The following is a 16,879-nucleotide window of genomic DNA, read 5'->3' on the forward strand; positions in this document are numbered from 1 at the left end:
CCCTCGCGATTTTTCACGGTAGAGGCGCTTCCCGGTACGCGAACCGGGCAGCTAACCTGCAGCGTAACGGGAGTCCGCCATCTTGTGTTTTTGGAGCGTCCGGTACGCGTACCGGGTAGCGTCCTGGTAAGCGTAACAAGGGGAAAACCAAGAGAAACAGTAAAAAAAAATTAAGGGAATAGATTTCCAGCAAACTTGGCAAAATTGTAGGGACTGTTTGTTTGATGTGCCTTTGCAAGGCTTCAAGATATGTGCACGTGTGGATTTTGTCTAATTAAGGTTAAAAAAAAAATATATATATCTGTAAGCGTGCTCCGGCACGCTTACGTTACGGGTTTTGTTTGCGCTGCAGAGCCGATACGTCACGGTTATGCGACGCGTCATGAGGCGTCTCACGTGGCTACGTGATACGTCACGTAATAAAGAATATATTTTACAGCTATAGATATTAGCTTTTAAAAAAACAATGAAATTCACTGAAAAAACCATAGGTTATAGACCATATATAGTTAGGAATTTGCATTTACAAAACCTTGAAAATTCACTGAAAAAACCATAGGTTAGAGACCATATATAGTTAGCTTGACATTTTATTGACATAAAACCAATGAAATTCCATATATAGTTAGTTGCACTAACTATATATCGCGCACCCGCAATCCACTGCTGATGATGTCACATATTACATCATTCATGACATGGTCAGTGACATCACTGATGACATCACTGATGACATCTCAAATGACATCACTGATGACATCTCAAATGACATCACTGATGACATCATGACACACCAATACCAGTTACTACATACGCACTCACTGATTCCTACGTCTACATACACATTCACTCATTCACCCATACAATCACTCATACATACAGTCACTCATTATTACAACACTATCATATGCACTCATACACCTATGCAGACACTCACACACTGCCACTCATCCATGGAGTTACTCACACACCTGGTCAGTCCTGTAAAGAATCAATCACACTTCCATTTCCTCATCCATACAGTTAAACACAGAACACCATACTTCAGTGACATCACTGATGACATCTCAAATGACATCACTGATGACATCTCAAATGACATCACTGATGACATCATGACACACCAATACCAGTTACCACATACGCACTCACTGATTCCTACGTCTACACACACATTCACTCATTCACCCATACAATCACTCATACATACAGTCACTCATTATTACAACACTATCATATGCACTCATACACCTAGTCAATCAATCACACTTCGATTTCCTCATCTATACAGTTAAACACAGAACACCATACTTTTCACACATATACTAACACATACTTACTCTCTTATACAATCACTGATACAAGTACACATTGATATGCACAGAGTCACACACCTCCCAGCCAGCCACACACACACTCAGTCTTCCATACATCCACTCATTCTTCAATATGTAAAACATATTTAAACTTTACAAAAACACACAGACACTAGAAGATGTCATCAGTGATGTCATTTGAGATGTCATCAGTGATGTCATCAGTGATGTCATTTGAGATGTCATCAGTGATGTCATCAGTGATGTCACTGACCATGTCATGAATGATGTAATATGTGACATCATCAGCAGTGGATTGCGGGTGCGCGATATATAGTTAGTGCAACTAACTATATATGGAATTTCATTGGTTTTATGTCAATAAAATGTCCAGCTAACTATATATGGTCTCTAACCTATGGTTTTTTCAGTGAATATATAAATATATATATATATATATATATATATATATATATATATATATATATATATATATATATATATATATATAATATATAATATATATACACGGTCACTGGATGCTGTTATCGGTGATGTCATCAGTGATGTCATTTGAGATGTCATCAGTGATGTCACTGACTATGTCATGAGTGATATACTATGTGACGTCATCAGCAGTGCATTGAGGGGCGTGAGTTATAGTTAGCTCAGTTAACTATAACAGCTAAATTTCCCTGGTTTTGTGTGAGTGACATGTCAGGCTAACTATAACATCCCTGAAACCTGTTATTTTTAGTGAATTTCAAAGGTTTTAAATCCTAATTACTGACTATAATATCTGTGAAACCTATGTTTTTTCTTTGAATTTCAAAGGTTTTTTAAATGTTAATTTATAACTATAACTTAGTAGTCATGTTTGCAGAGTGGTCCAGAAAGGGGGCTGGGCCTCCGACCAGCACACATGAATTCCACTGAGTAGGGCTTACAGGAGGTACCAGGAGGGCTTCTTGGCCCCCAAAGTCCATCAGGAGTAAAGTGGACTTTACCCCCAACCCGTAGTGTTAATATAAATTATTGAAGCCTTGTGGAGTTGGTGGTCCTGGGGGCTTGCGGGGAACTGTGAGGCCCCCCTGCCCAAAATATCTGGGTCCGCCAGGGCGGTGGCAGTCCCCGGGGCAGCGTAAGGGGCAGAAGCCCCCACCATGCGTTTTATTGAAAAGGAGAGGTGGCGGTGCCTGGGGCATCAGGGCCCCCACGGGCCCCTGCATATATTTTCCTCATTGCCCCGGCACCTGGCCCACCCAGGAGCTTCTTTAAACAAAGTGCGGTAGCCTGCGCTTTGTTTTCTAAAATATTTTTGGCGGGATTCACGTAGAGTCCACGAATTCAGCTGAAAAATAAAAAAAACGCTTTTCTTGGCCCTTGGGGTTTCTGTGAGAAGCCCTAGTGGGTCAGGGTGTTTCTACCCTGCCCCCTAATCTTTTTTTACCTTTTTTCTTGTGACTCGGTTCAACCGAGTCAAGATGGCTGCCAAAACTTTTTGGTTCGGCGTGTTGGCAACCAATCAAAAACAAGCTTTAGATCGATTGGGGCCGTGGATACACGCGGTCATCAGAAATCACATTTTCGTAATTTTTTTCATTTCTCAGGAACTACTGAACAGATTTACACCATTTAACATAAAGAACGCTTTCTGAACCAAGAGCTAAATTTTTTGCTAAATTTAGTGTAATTCCGTTCAGCAGTTCAGGCTGTAGCCTTCTCGAAAATTTCCTATGGAAATTAACATGGAGAAAAATATATTATATATAGATAAATATATATTATTACCGTCTATGGCCGTCGTCAGTAGGTAGTCATAAGTAGAACATAGTATCCATAGGAAAAGCATTTTTTGATTTGCTGATAACTTTGGTGTTGGTTGATTGACAAATCTTTGCGAAATTCTCCAAAAAAAGGTCTATCCAGGTTAGTTCCTATCCTGAAAGTTTGGAGGTGATTCATCAAGCGGGGACTGAGAAAAAAAAAAGAGGGTCCCAAAAAGTGTTTCCTCCATGTTAATTTCCATAGGAAACTTAGTCAAGGCTATAGCCCGAACTGCTGAACGGAATTACACCAAATTTGGCAAAAAGGTAGCAATTTGTCCAGAAAGCGACCTTTTTTTTAATGGTGTAAATCCATTCAGTAGTTGATGAGAAATTCAAAAAATTTGAGTAAAAAAATTAATTTACCATAGGAAACTTTAAGCAAGGCTACAGCTCGAACTGCAGAACCGAATGACACCAAATTTGGCAAAAAGGTAGTTCTAGGTTAAGAAAGCAACCTTTTTTTTTATTGATGTCAATCCGTTCAGTAGTTGCTGGGAAAACCAAAACATTTTAAAATCTATATCTATGGGCACGGTGGGTTTGCGACCCCTTCCGAGGATAAACTTCACTGTGATTGGCTGCCAACACTCCATACCAGGAGCTGTGAAAACTACAGCTCGTACTGAGCAAGATGCCGTTTTCAATGATCGCACAGTGCCGGATGCTTGTCCGCACTGTGCAATCATTGAAAACGGCATCTTGCACAGTGCGAACAGGGTACTACGCAGTTCGCAGTGCGAAGTGTACTTTGCGCAGCTACGCGTAGCGCTACTTTGCCAACTACGCCCAGGGTTACTCTTAGCACGCTCTTGGTTGGGGATGAAGTACCCTTGCCTCCTGATGGTCCTTGGGGGTCAAATAGCCCTCCTATTATCTCTAGTAAGCCCCACACAGCTGGATTGCTGATAGAGGGGACAGTCAATGCCCCCTTTTTACACCGCCCTGCAAACTCACCTCCTGGCTCACTGCTGCTCGGAGGATGAAGTCCACTTTAGTCCTGAGGTCCTCAGGACACAAGAGGCCCTCATTGCCCCACCAGCAATACGCCAAGAGGCGTGTTTTCAGAGTGGTATAAAAAGGGGTGTGGCCTCATACCACCTCAGCAATTCTACTGTGGGGGGAGGCTGCACCATCCAAACTGAGAGCTATGCAGATCGGAATGCTTTTCTCCTGAGAGAGGCAAGATGGCCGCGGGTGGGTTGTGGTGAACGGTCGCACCAAACCCTCTCTCCTATCTGGATTGAGCATGAGGTAGTTCAGCGCCTAGAATGCTAGCGCAAGACCCCCCCGGATGGCTCTTAACCTTGTATTGGACTTTGCCCGCTTAAGCAACGGACGAGACACTGGGAAGTGTTTTTCACTAAATACTGCGGGGGCTTCCACTACCCGCCTCAGAGATCGGGTGACGGCTGTGCTTGGTAGTCTAACATTGAAACTTAGGGCATTTAAAATCATCTTGTTTAAACGAGCGGAGAAGAAACCAGCGAGCGGAGTGCAGATCTGGTTTGACGTGATCCGCGCGAAAATGCCACCAAAGCCCGCAAAATCTGAAAAGAAAAAAGCCAGGGACGAGACTGAATTGAGTGACTCAATCCCTGCGGAGACACCCTGTAAGCCGAAAATGCAGCTACCGGCAAAGAATCCGGGCGCTATCAGGAAAACAACTGAGCCTTTCATGAAAAAGAAAGTGGATATGAAGAACAAGCCGCTGAGCAGAGACGAGAGCGCCTCGTCTCAGTAGAAAAGCCGGCGACCCTTAAAAATAAAGGCAAAGGGACCCCTCTTAGGCAGCCACCTTACCCGATTCGTTCACCCGCCAAGTGAACCTAGGGATGGCAGAATCACCGGCGGGAGCCCTCGGCGCTTCACCACCGGAGCCTGGAGTCAGCCAACAGAGCACCCGCGAGGACGCAGCGGCGGCAGGAACGGGAACCGGGAACGTGGCAGACGCCGAGTCGGCTGTTACTAGGCAACCGGCCTTGCTCACTTCTCCGCTCTTTCCAAATCCCGAGCAGAGCGCCAGCAGCAGTACAGAAGGGGTTGCAGAGGGGAGCACAAGCCAGAAGGCGGCGAGGACTGTGTTGTCAGCTGGGAAGGAAGGAGAGAAAGGAGAGAAAGCGATGTCCCAGGAGATATCGAATGATGAGAGGGCTTCGGTGGTGGACACTGAAAACGGTAAGGGGGGGTCAAGAGGGGTAAAGGGGCAAGAGAACTCTGACATGTTACAGGCAATCATGCAGGTGGAAGCGGAATTAATGACTAAACCCCTTAATCCATCATGGGGAAGCTCGGCAAGCCTGGCAGCAGAGAAGTTAGAAGCTGGGTACCCCAGGGAGAAGGAGGATGTGTGCTCGGTGGAGGGAGAGCGCTTCTACTCAATAGATTAGGACTCCGACTCTGTTCAACAGGAGGGTGAGGCAACAGAGGAAGAGGAAGAGGATGAAGATGAAGCTGAGGCGGAGAAGGTGGGGGAAGATGAGGAGGAAGATGATTCATGGACAGCCTCTACCTCTTCTGGAACCGATATAGGTAAAGAGTCTACGCTGAAAAAGAAACAAATAAGGCGCCGCAGGCATGAAAGATCGCCCACTGGGGGCGCCGAGAGGAAACTGGACTGGGACTATTCGGCGACATCGCAGACCTACCAGGAAGAGCCAGAAACAGGCCCAAGTCAAGATGATGCATTAGGAAAGGTATTCAACATGCTGAAACAAATACAGACTGAAGCGAGATCCACAAGTCGCAAATCAAGACAGGACTTTAAGAAGATCCAAACGTCGCTTCGGAAGACAAACAAGCTATATGAAGGTCTAGCTGGGAGAGTCACCGAGGTGGAGGAGAGAACAGGAAAGATGGAAGATGACTTTCGCAGTTTCAGTGAATTTAAAATACAACAGGAGAAGAAGGCGGACGATTTTTGTTGCAAAATGGAGGATTTTGAAAATCGCCAACGACGTAACAATGTCCGCATTTTGGGGGTGGCGGAAGGGCTGGAAGGGCAAGATCCTCGGGGGTTCGTGATCAAATTAATAAGGGGTGCTTTTCCTCAGTCCCAGTGGCAGTGGGAGGCAGAGATACAAAGGGCGCATAGGTTCCTCTTTGTCCAGCGTAAGGCATATGGGGCTGAAGGAGGCTCTAGAGCACCACTCCCCCGAGCAATATTAGTGTACGTTGGTAACTTCTTGCTCCGTGAGGAAATTATCCAGAAAATCAGACCTGAGAGAAAAAGAACCGTGGAGGGGGTTACTTTCTTTACCAGACCAGACTTCTGTCACGTGACTGTTGAAAGGAGGTGGAGGCTCAGGAAGATGATCACGGAGTTTCAGGCTTTAGGATCAGAGGCATATCTGCTTTTCCCAGCTAGGCTGAAAGTGATCACAAAGGGCAGAGTTAGGATGTTCATGTCAGAAGTGAAAGCACAGGAGTTTATTCAGGAGCTCGGGAGGGCGGGGGAAAAAATAAGAGGGTCATGGAGGCAAGATTCTATGGGATAGAGAGGGCGGGAACACTGGAGTAGATGGGAGAGGGGTGCGACCAACGCAACCAGGAAGCGACCACATATAGGTAATTGCTGACCTATTTGCCCGTAGGGAGGGGGTAGGGAGGGTAGGACAGGGGTGGGGGGGGAGAGGGGGGGGAGGGCAAAAAAAACAGTGGAAAGGTATCGATTGGTTATGTCAGGTAGCACACATTGTTCATATGTATTGTTTGTTGATCACATTTGTAGGCAGAGAAGGAAGGGGAAAGATTGGAATGGGGGGAAGGATGACTAAAGAAACAGCTGGGAAACGAAGAAATGTCTTTTTCTATAATACACAATGTCATGTAAGTTAGTTTCTATTAATGTATGTGGTCTAAATGATCCTAGGAAGAGGGCGAATGTGGCAGCTTATATTAGAACCCTGCAAGTGGACCTAGTATGCCTACAAGAAACACACATAGAGGAAAAGCAGATATACCTAATGAATCAATTGGGCTTTGATGTACTAGCAGCTAGTAGGCAAGGATCTAGGACAAGAGGAGTGGCAATCCTGGGGAAAAGAAGAGATGTGATAGTTAAAAGGAAGAAAGAGGACCGCTGGGGGAGATGGGTCATGGTGGAATTAAGCTTAAAAGGGCTCAATGTAACATTAGTAACTATATACGGCTCCACGGAGGATGATCCGGAGATATGGCAATTCTTGGATGTAGAATTAGCACAGTGGCCAGAACCAGTGATATGCTGCGGCGATTTTAATCTGCACAATCCTACAAGTTCATTTATGAGTATGGGAGCGGTGTATAATGGTAGAAAGAGAAAGGTAAATAAGGCTATTGCCAATATGGTTAATAATAATCTTTTGGTGGACCCTTGGGTGATACAGCATCCACTGCTAGATGGCAGCACTTTTTTCTCGGCACCTCATCAGGTGCTGGTAAGACTAGATTATTTCTTAGTTTCAAGGTCTTTGGTCTCTGAGATATTGATCGAAAAACAACCAAGGGTTATTTCGGATCATAGTCCATTAATACTGACAGTTAAAGTCCCGCACCTACAGAGTGAGAGATCAACTTGGACTTTTGAGAGGAGTCTTCTCCAAGACGCTGATTACAGGAAGCATATGGAAGGGTGGATTAGGTCCTTCTGGGAGATTAATCATGGTACCGCCTCTGTAGGACACACTTGGGATTGTTTTAAAGCAGGTGTGAGGGGAGAAACACTGGGCTATGTGTTGACAAGGCGCAAGAAAGAGAGGCTAAAGACGGAAGTTATCCGACAAAAGTTGATTGTAGAGGAAGGGAAATTAGCTGTTGCAGTAAAATCTAAATCCAGCCTCGAGAATGTATTATTAACATTGGTAGCACTGAAGGCAGATGCAGTAGAAAGCTTCTCTAGAAAGCTTGCTGAAAAATATTTGGCCAAAAAAGAAGAGACCTATGAGTGCAGCGAGAAAGTGGGCCACATCCTTGCTGTTAAAGTTAGGCAGCAGAGGGCAGCGGCTGAGATTAAGGTGATAACGGATCCACTGGGTGTTATTGTTACAGGTCCAGATAGGATAAGGGAGGTCTTTAGAGTATTCTATGAAAAATTATACACACAGGTAGATACAGAGGGAGAAGCGGAAGTCAGGAACTATCTGAAAGACATTCGTCCAACATCTGTCACAAAGGAGGAAGAAGAAATGCTAGAGTCTACTTTAGAGTTGGAGGAACTCATTGATGCATTAAATAGTTTACCAGCAGGAAAGGCATCTGGCCCCGACCAAATCCCGGTTGAGTTCTACAAAGTATTTAAGGATTATTTGTTGATATATATGTTTGAGGTTATGCTATATGTACAGCAAGGGGGGCAGTCGCCCGATTCATGGAGAGGGGCTGATATAATTGTTATCGCTAAGAAGGGGAAGCCTGTAACTCTCCCCGGATCCTATAGACCAATTACTTTGATGAATTCAGACAGCAAGGTATTTTCAAAGATGTTGGCAAAGAGACTAGCCGGTTGTATTGAACATTTAGTGAGCCCTTCGCAGCATGGCTTTATACCCGGGAAGGGCACTACACAGCACATCAGGACATTGATAACAATGATCGACGCGGCTGAGGTCACAGGCGACCCTATCTCTGCAATCTTTTTAGATGCCGAGAAGGCTTTTGATAGGGTCGCCTGGGAATATCTATGGGAAGTTATGAAGTGGTGTGGTATTGGTCCTGGATATATACGGGCTATACAAGCTTTATACAGAGATCCGGTCGTAAAAATTAGAGTAAATGGAGGGCGCTCAGATTTAGTACATATCCAAAGGGGGACTCGTCAGGGGTGCCCATCTTCCCCACTATTGTTTGCCCTATACCGAGAGCCATTATTACGTAAGTTAGAGGGCAACCAGGATATCCAGCCTATGTCATTTAATGGTTGTACCGCGAAAACTCTCGCCTACGCTGATGACGTGGCTATATTGACCCCAAATCCGGATATAGCCATGTTGGGAGTAGAAGCAGAAGCGCATGTATTTGGATTGATCTCAGGATACAGCTTAAATAAAACGAAGACCCAGATAGTTGTGAATAGGTTTGTAACAAGCCTGGATAATAGAGTGGTCAAAAATGCAATATATTTAGGGATTGATATATCTGCAAATCTGGGGGAGATAGTTCAGCGCAATATGGAGCCACTGTTAGCGAAAGTTAAAAATGACCTGGAAAGGATAAACAACTTGCACCTTTCCCTGGTAGGATGTACGAATGTGTTGAAAATGGTGGTTCTCCCTAAATTTTTGTATCTATTCAGGTCAATTCCTTTAACTTTCGAGAACAAATGGTTTAACAGGTTGGAGAGTGTAGTTAATAGATTTATCTGGGCCCGAGGAAAAACTCGTAGGGCTTATAAATTTATCACTCTGCCAAGGGATAGAGGGGGATGGGGTGCACCGGATTTTAGATCATACTACCTGGCTGCTGCCCTCCAATACATGCAGGGACTAATAGGAGGTGGCGGGGGGTCGTCAAAGGCCATTAATATGTCAAACGAAGCCTACACCGTGGTACTAGGACAAAATACTGTAAACTGTTTCCTGTACTTTACGGATTTGGGCTTTCTTAGAAGGCAGACATATAAGACTCTTAGGGCGGCACTTAAAATCTGGAGCTCCTTTCTGAAAAAAACAGGCATGGGAAGATTCAATAGGTATACCAAAGTTTACAAAAATAAATCCTTCCCTGAAGAAATTTTCGCTGATTCAGTAATGGCGGATTGGGAAGACAAAGGGATACATCAAATTGGGGCTTTAACAAACACAGAGGGGATTGTACAGTTCGAGGATTTGGTAAAAACATATAAACTAAACAGAAGGGACTTTTTTAAATATCTTCAGATCAGGAGTTTTCTTAGAAATAAACGAGGGGGGCCAATGGGCTTTAATCCAAACGTTCTGATGGAAGGGATAACCTCGGGGGAGGAATACTCCATTAGGATAATATATGCTGCCTTGGCAAAAAATAGACCAGATGATCTGGATAAACACAGGGCTAAATGGGGAGATAGAATAGAGGCTACCTCTGAAGCATTTGACGAGTCGTTGGAACTAGGCCGGACCATGCTCTGTTCTGCCCCTCTGCAATCCCAACACTACAAAACACTTTTTTCATTGTATCACACCCCAGCCAGGATTGCGAAATGGGGGGGTACTGAGGGTACTACCTGCCCTAGGTGCAACTCCATGGAGGCAGATATTGTCCACATGTTTGCTACATGCCCTCAGCTATATACTTTAATTAAGGACATTGAGCATTTTTTAGTCAACTCATTAAAGATAAAGATGACCCTTACAGTAAGTTTAATTATGCTGGGAGTGGACGCAGGAAATGTGCAAATGAACCCAGGCGAGGCAATGTTTGTGTTTATGGTAGCTGCTGTCTTTAGATTAATGTTAGCCAGAGTATGGCTAGATAAGAATCCCCCAACCATGCAAATATGGGTATCAAACCTTATGGCTATACATAACTTAGAGAAATACATCTATGCAAGAAAGGGTAGGAACGGGAGAGCTCGAGGCATTAAAATATGGGGACCCTTGGAGAAATGGAGAACAGGGATAGGTTGATGCACGGGGGGGGATGACCCACGAATCTGTCAAATCTAAAGTGTTATGATATTTTGTCACCTTGGTCTCCCCGCCAGGAGTTTATATTTTATTTTTTATTTTTTATTATGATTTAAGTTTCCCTGTTATATTGTAAGACGAATAAGTGCAAGAGGAAATTTTGTATTCTTTTGTAATGTGTGCTTTTTTGGAACAGAAAATAAAATATATTTAAAAAAAAAAAGAGAACCAAAACCTACACTGGGGAAAAGAACACCAGATGGTCTGTTTTGATGAAGAGAGCCTATACACTAGTATTAGACACACAGATGGTCTTAGAGCCTGCCAGGATTTTCTTAAGACACTCAATGTACAATTTTCGGAACATACAAGACTGATCCTCCAAATGATCGAGATATGCTTAACAGAGAATGTGTTTATGTTTAATGGCAATTGGTACAAGCAAATACAGAGCACTTCCATGGGCACCTGCTTCTCTCCCAGCTATGCCAAGCTCACAGTGGAATGTTGGGAGAAGCAGTTGCTATGGAGTGAGGAGATGGAACCCTGGACTAGGATGGTCAATTTGTAGCTCAAGTATATTGATGATATTTTCTTTGTTTGGGAGGGAAGAGAATTTGATCTGATGACATTTGTGGCGGAGTTGAACAGCAATATTCTGAATCTGAAATTCACAATGCAACACAGCCAAACCACAATTGACTTTCTAGATCACACATTGAAGGTCCATGAGGGCAGTTTATCATCAAACCTCCATAGAAAGGAAACTGTGGGGAATTCCATCATACATGCAGCGAGTTGCCATCCCCCGAACTTCAGATGGAGCATCCCATTTCTCTGAGCAAAGCATAACTGCAGCTCGGATGTCGCTTATGAGAAAACCAAGAAAGACATGGTGAATAGGTTCAGAAAGAGAGGATATGTTACGTAAGGGAGTCACAAAGGCAGATAACACTAAGAGAGATACGGGCTTATTCAAAAAACCCAAAACCAAAATGAGTATTAACAATAACACTAACCCAGTGAGATTCATCACCACATTCAATAGCCAGGCAAGAGAGTTCAAGCTTATCTCAAAAAAACTATTGGATATCCTGACACAGGACCCCCTCTTAAAGGTAAAACTTGGTGGAGTACCCTCAATTACATATAAGAAGAATCTATTCCTCTGAAGGATCTCCTACTCAACAGCCATCTGAAACAACGTAAAACTAACTGGTTAGAACAAGGTGGAGGATTCTGCAAGTGTAAAAAATGTAAGGCCAGTAGCCACAGTGAGAACATCAGAGTAGTGACACTCAAAATCGCTAAGACACAATTTAAAATTCAGAGATCAATCTCATGTGGAACTGAGTTTGTTGTCTATGTAATCGCTTGTCTGTGTGACAAGTGGTATATTTGATCCACCACTTTTCCAGTAAAAAAAAGCAAATTTTGGAGCATTGGAGAGCAATCACTAATTGTGATATCAGTTACAGTACAGCGAAACACTTTCATGAAGTCAATAGTGACTGGACACGAGGCAGATTCTTCGGGCTAGATACAGTACCAAAGAACCGTGAAGGAGGGAACCGTGTCCAAGCACTATGCAGACTCGAATCTTGTTTTATTTTGCAAGCAGGCAGGTGTTTCCAAATGTGTTAAATAATGACGAGGAGTTGTACTCAATTCTATGAACCCAAACAATCATATGACGACCCCGCCTCGACCAGACTCCAATCGGTTCAGGAGTTGTTCTTGACATGATTTTAACCCATGTTGGTATTGCATTATCTTTTGTACGGGGACCTTGTTGGGAATTGCCTTGCACACTGTCCAAATTTTCGATTTGTGCAAAACTTTATTGAAAACATATCTCTCGAAAGCTTCTTTTCTAATGTGAAATGTGATGAAAATTGATTCTATAGGCACCATGTATATTTTGCAGCCCATTTACAGTGAGTAGAGAGATTTGGGAGGTTTGCCATGTTGGCATCAGAGCCAAACAGATATTCGACTGATGACTACTACAGTCTAAACACTAATGTTCTCTCTTATCTTGTTTTTTTTACAGAAACCTGGGTAGCAGCACACCACGAAGATTAGCAAGCCTGTTACCGCTAAGATCACGAAGGGTAGAGTGGCGTTTACTTTACATACCTCTCCCCCTCTTTTGGACAGTCACTGTGTTATAACAAGTAGCATATTGATGTGTACAACGCATACTTGTCTCAACCTGCCTATAAGACTTTGGTTTATGTACAATTTTGCTCCACCACCATGCACGTCAAACAACTATGGCTATCACTTTCCCTTCCCAATGTGTGAATTTTGCCAATTATTTGGTACTATACCCTACATGCATTTAGTAATTCTGGGCTTCTACTTAAACCCATGGGTCCGCTATATGGTGGGTCTCACTCCCCGGAGGAACCTTCTGAATTGGGGCACCTTTGACTTATTTACTAAACAAGCAAACAATCACACCATGATTTTGTGACAACATCAAATATGCCTGTTAAATATTAGATGTGCTTAACAAACCGTTTCTTCTTCTTCTTATTATTATTATTTAAGCTTGTAAAGCACCTGGTTACACTGTACTAGCGTGTTCCCGCGCTATGGACTGCTGCGTTGAAGCTAATCAGCTGCCGATACTGCCCACTCGCACATACCCTAACAGAGCCTGGTCCTACTATTTAGGGAACAGGAATGTTTTCAGATCTTTGCGGAACTTGAGCTCTGATTTCTCCAGCCGGAGCTCCAGAGGAAGTTTGTTCCATTTCTGAGCAGCCATGACGCGAAAGGAGTGACCTCCCATCCTTACTCTCCTGAACTTAGGCGCCACCACCATCCCTGTTCGGCTAGATCTCAGTTGACGGGCGGGTGGTCTGGCGTAAGCAGGTTGTGCAGGTAGGTGGGTCCTTTTCTTTGTAGGATGCAGTGGCCAACACAGAGTGCTTTGAATGCCACACGTTCCCTAATTGGAAGCCAGCGCAGTGTTCTCAGTGCTCTCTTTGAGGGGGCTCTCTTGGGCAGCATCAGAACCAAACAGGCCGCCACATTTTGCACACGCTGTAGCCTCTGTAAACATTTGGCACTGGCTCCCAGATATAGGACATTGCCATAGTCCAGCCTTGATGTAATTAATGCGTGGACCATGGACTTTCACGGTGTCGCCGGCAGATAATCCAATGTCTTCCTAAGGACCCGCATCGTGCCGAAGCATGTGCCTGCCAATCGTTTGGTGTGGTACTCGAATGAGATCTTGTCATCGATCCACATCCCTAGGTTCCTCACTAGATTGCTGGGATTGGGTAAAGGGCCCAGTGATGTAGGCCACCATGCCGAGGTCCACACTGACGGAGCCCCACCCACAATCAAGACCTCTGCCTTCTTTCCGTTCAAATTAGGACAGTTGTCGGCCATCCACGCCGCCAGTTCCTGCAGACATGACCAGAAGTTGGCAGCTGCCAGCTCCTTCGGCTGGGTCAAGGCCACCACTAGTTGCGTGTCATCTGCATATGACACGACTTCCAGCCCAAATTTCCCTATGATTTCGCCACTGGTGTTATATATATATTGAAGAGGGTAGGGCTTAGGCTGGACCCCCAGGGCACCCCCGGTTTCAAGCAGATGGGGTAAGATCGAAAAGTGCCTTGTGCCACCTGCTAACTCCGGTCCGACAGGAAGGACTCCAACCATTTCAATGCTTTTTCCACCACTCCTCCCCTCTTTAAGCAATGTAATAGCGTATGATGGGCTACCGTGTCGAATGCGGCACTGAGATCCAACAGGATCAGTGCCATTGTGTGGCCCTCATCAGCATGTTTTCGCAAGGTTTCTGTGGCTAACAGCAGTGCCGACTCGGTCTAGTGGAGTGCAAGGAAGCCCGATTGAGTGGGATGGAGCAGTCTATTGGCCTCAATGTGGGCTGTCAACTGGTTATTGACAACCTTTTCAGTGATTTTAGCGAAGTATGGCAGGAGTGAGATGGGGCGCAGATTCTCCATATGCTCCATACTGATATTAGGTTTTTTCTTCAGGGGGAGCACCACTGCCTCCCTCCAAGCTTTAGGAACCCTGCCTTCCTCAAAGGAGAGCTCTAGTAAATATCTGATATAAGGCTCCAGAGTCTCCACACTTCCTTTCAGTGTTTTAGGTGACGCAGGGTCTTTCAAGGAGCCTGAATTGATACTGCCTGCTATGGATAACCTCCCGAGAAAGAACAGTGAACATTTTGAGGCAGTCCGTGCTTGTCACAATGGTTGAGATCTCTCCTCCCGGATGGCCTTCTCTAGCCGTAGCCGGGAATGAGGAGTAGATATTCTCTACCTTTTGTGAGAAGAACTCTGCTATCAAATTGCAGGACTCCTCTGACTCAGTCATAGGGGCCGCAGTATTAGAGAGATTAGAGATCTCTTTGTAGACGGAACACAGCTCCTTCACTGAGTTGTCTGCTTCCTCTATCCTGTTACAATAATAGGATTTACGTGTTTTCCTGATTAAGGCATGGTATTCTTTCAACATACTTTTATAGGCCGCCCTTTCTTCCTCAAACAACCCTTTCCTCCATTGCCTCTCCAGACGTTTACAGTAGGCTTTCTTGCCCCGAAGTTCCATCCCGAACCATAGGGCGGACTTGGACTGCCTCCTCGGTGCATTATTCGACCTAGGCGCCGTGCTGTCCAGGGCATCCGTGATGCGTTTGTCCAGTGCCGTACATGCTGCCTCGAACCCCCGACCTCCTGGGGTCCCACCCTGATTTAGGGCCTTATTTAGTGCATCTGTAGTGAAGTTTGTCCATTTCCTACTTTTAATCTTTGTTCCCTGCTTACTCTGGGTTGGGATTGTGGGTGTTCCTGCCGTAAAAGAGATCAGAAAGTGGTCGGACCATACCACAGGTGTGGGGGGCTCTATGTGCAGCATCTCCCAGTTTGCGAATATCGGGTCCAGGAGATGACCATGGCAGTGAGTGGGCTTCTCCGATTTCAGAGTAAGTTGGAGTTATGCCAGTTCCTGCCGGATTTCCTGCACCTCCATATTGCTAGTCTCGTCAAAGTGGAGGTTTAAGTCTCCCAACAGAAGGAACCTCTCATACCTGAGAGCTGGGTGGATTAAGTTCTCTACCAAACTAGCAGAAAAGCGTGCCCCAGGTCCTGGTGGTCTGTAAACCAGGAGTCCCTTGAGAATGTGATTCTTAGATGCTGAGATCGTAAAGAGACCAGATTCACTGTCTTCAACATCTACCATCTCTAGGGTGTACTGGATTTCATGTTTGCATATTATGGCAATCCCACCACCCCTACCCTTCGTTCTATCAATTCTGCTAATCTCATAGCCATAAGGGAGGGCCTAAAAGATTTCGGGTGCCGAGGTGTCGTCAAGCCACGTCTCGGTAAGGAATAAGACATCCACCTGCTTATCTACCAGATGGTCATGTATTTCCACCCGGTGTTTCCTTAGCGATCTGCAGTTGATCAGGGAGAGATTGAGCGTCTGCCCCCTCTCTCTGCACTTCAGCTTACGGTTTATGGTATAAGAGCAAATAATGCAGGTTTTACCCCGGTTCTCCAGACTGATACTATGCTTGCACTTCTCCCCCAGTATGGGGCATAATTTGTGAAGCTGTTGGGCACTGTAGCGAATTAAGGAAATCGTACCGGCGGGGGTGGTGGCCCCTGGGCCCGTCCGGTCGCGGACGGGCGCAGACGGGCTTGCCTTTGGCCTTCATATAAAATGAACTCACATTAAGATCAGTGTGTACACATTGGCAATGTAATGTATTTTTATTTATATGTATTATTTAATTTGTTTTCACCAAATCACACCATTAACCCATACGGTCTTTTGTTTATGTCTATTGCACGCTGCGCCGTGCATCACTTTTCACTATATTGCTCCATGACCTTTGCACCTGGTCATGTGACCAAGACTTTGCATCTTTTGCGTCATTAAAATTCGTAATACAAATACCTTAAACGGGAGTGGCTCATCTTTTTCACTGGACCTATTGTGAGAAGTTTTGTTTGTATATGTGAGCGGAGGCGTATGCTACCAAGCCCCGACCCGCTTGGATGGGCGTTGTTCTTTTGCCAGTTTATCGCATATATATATATTGTTCCCCAAAGTGCCCTGTGCACGGGAGGTGACGCGGCATTGCTTCCCCCAGAGG

This window comes from Lissotriton helveticus, chromosome 8, assembly GCF_964261635.1.
Source record: "Lissotriton helveticus chromosome 8, aLisHel1.1, whole genome shotgun sequence".
Taxonomy (NCBI): domain Eukaryota; kingdom Metazoa; phylum Chordata; class Amphibia; order Caudata; family Salamandridae; genus Lissotriton; species Lissotriton helveticus.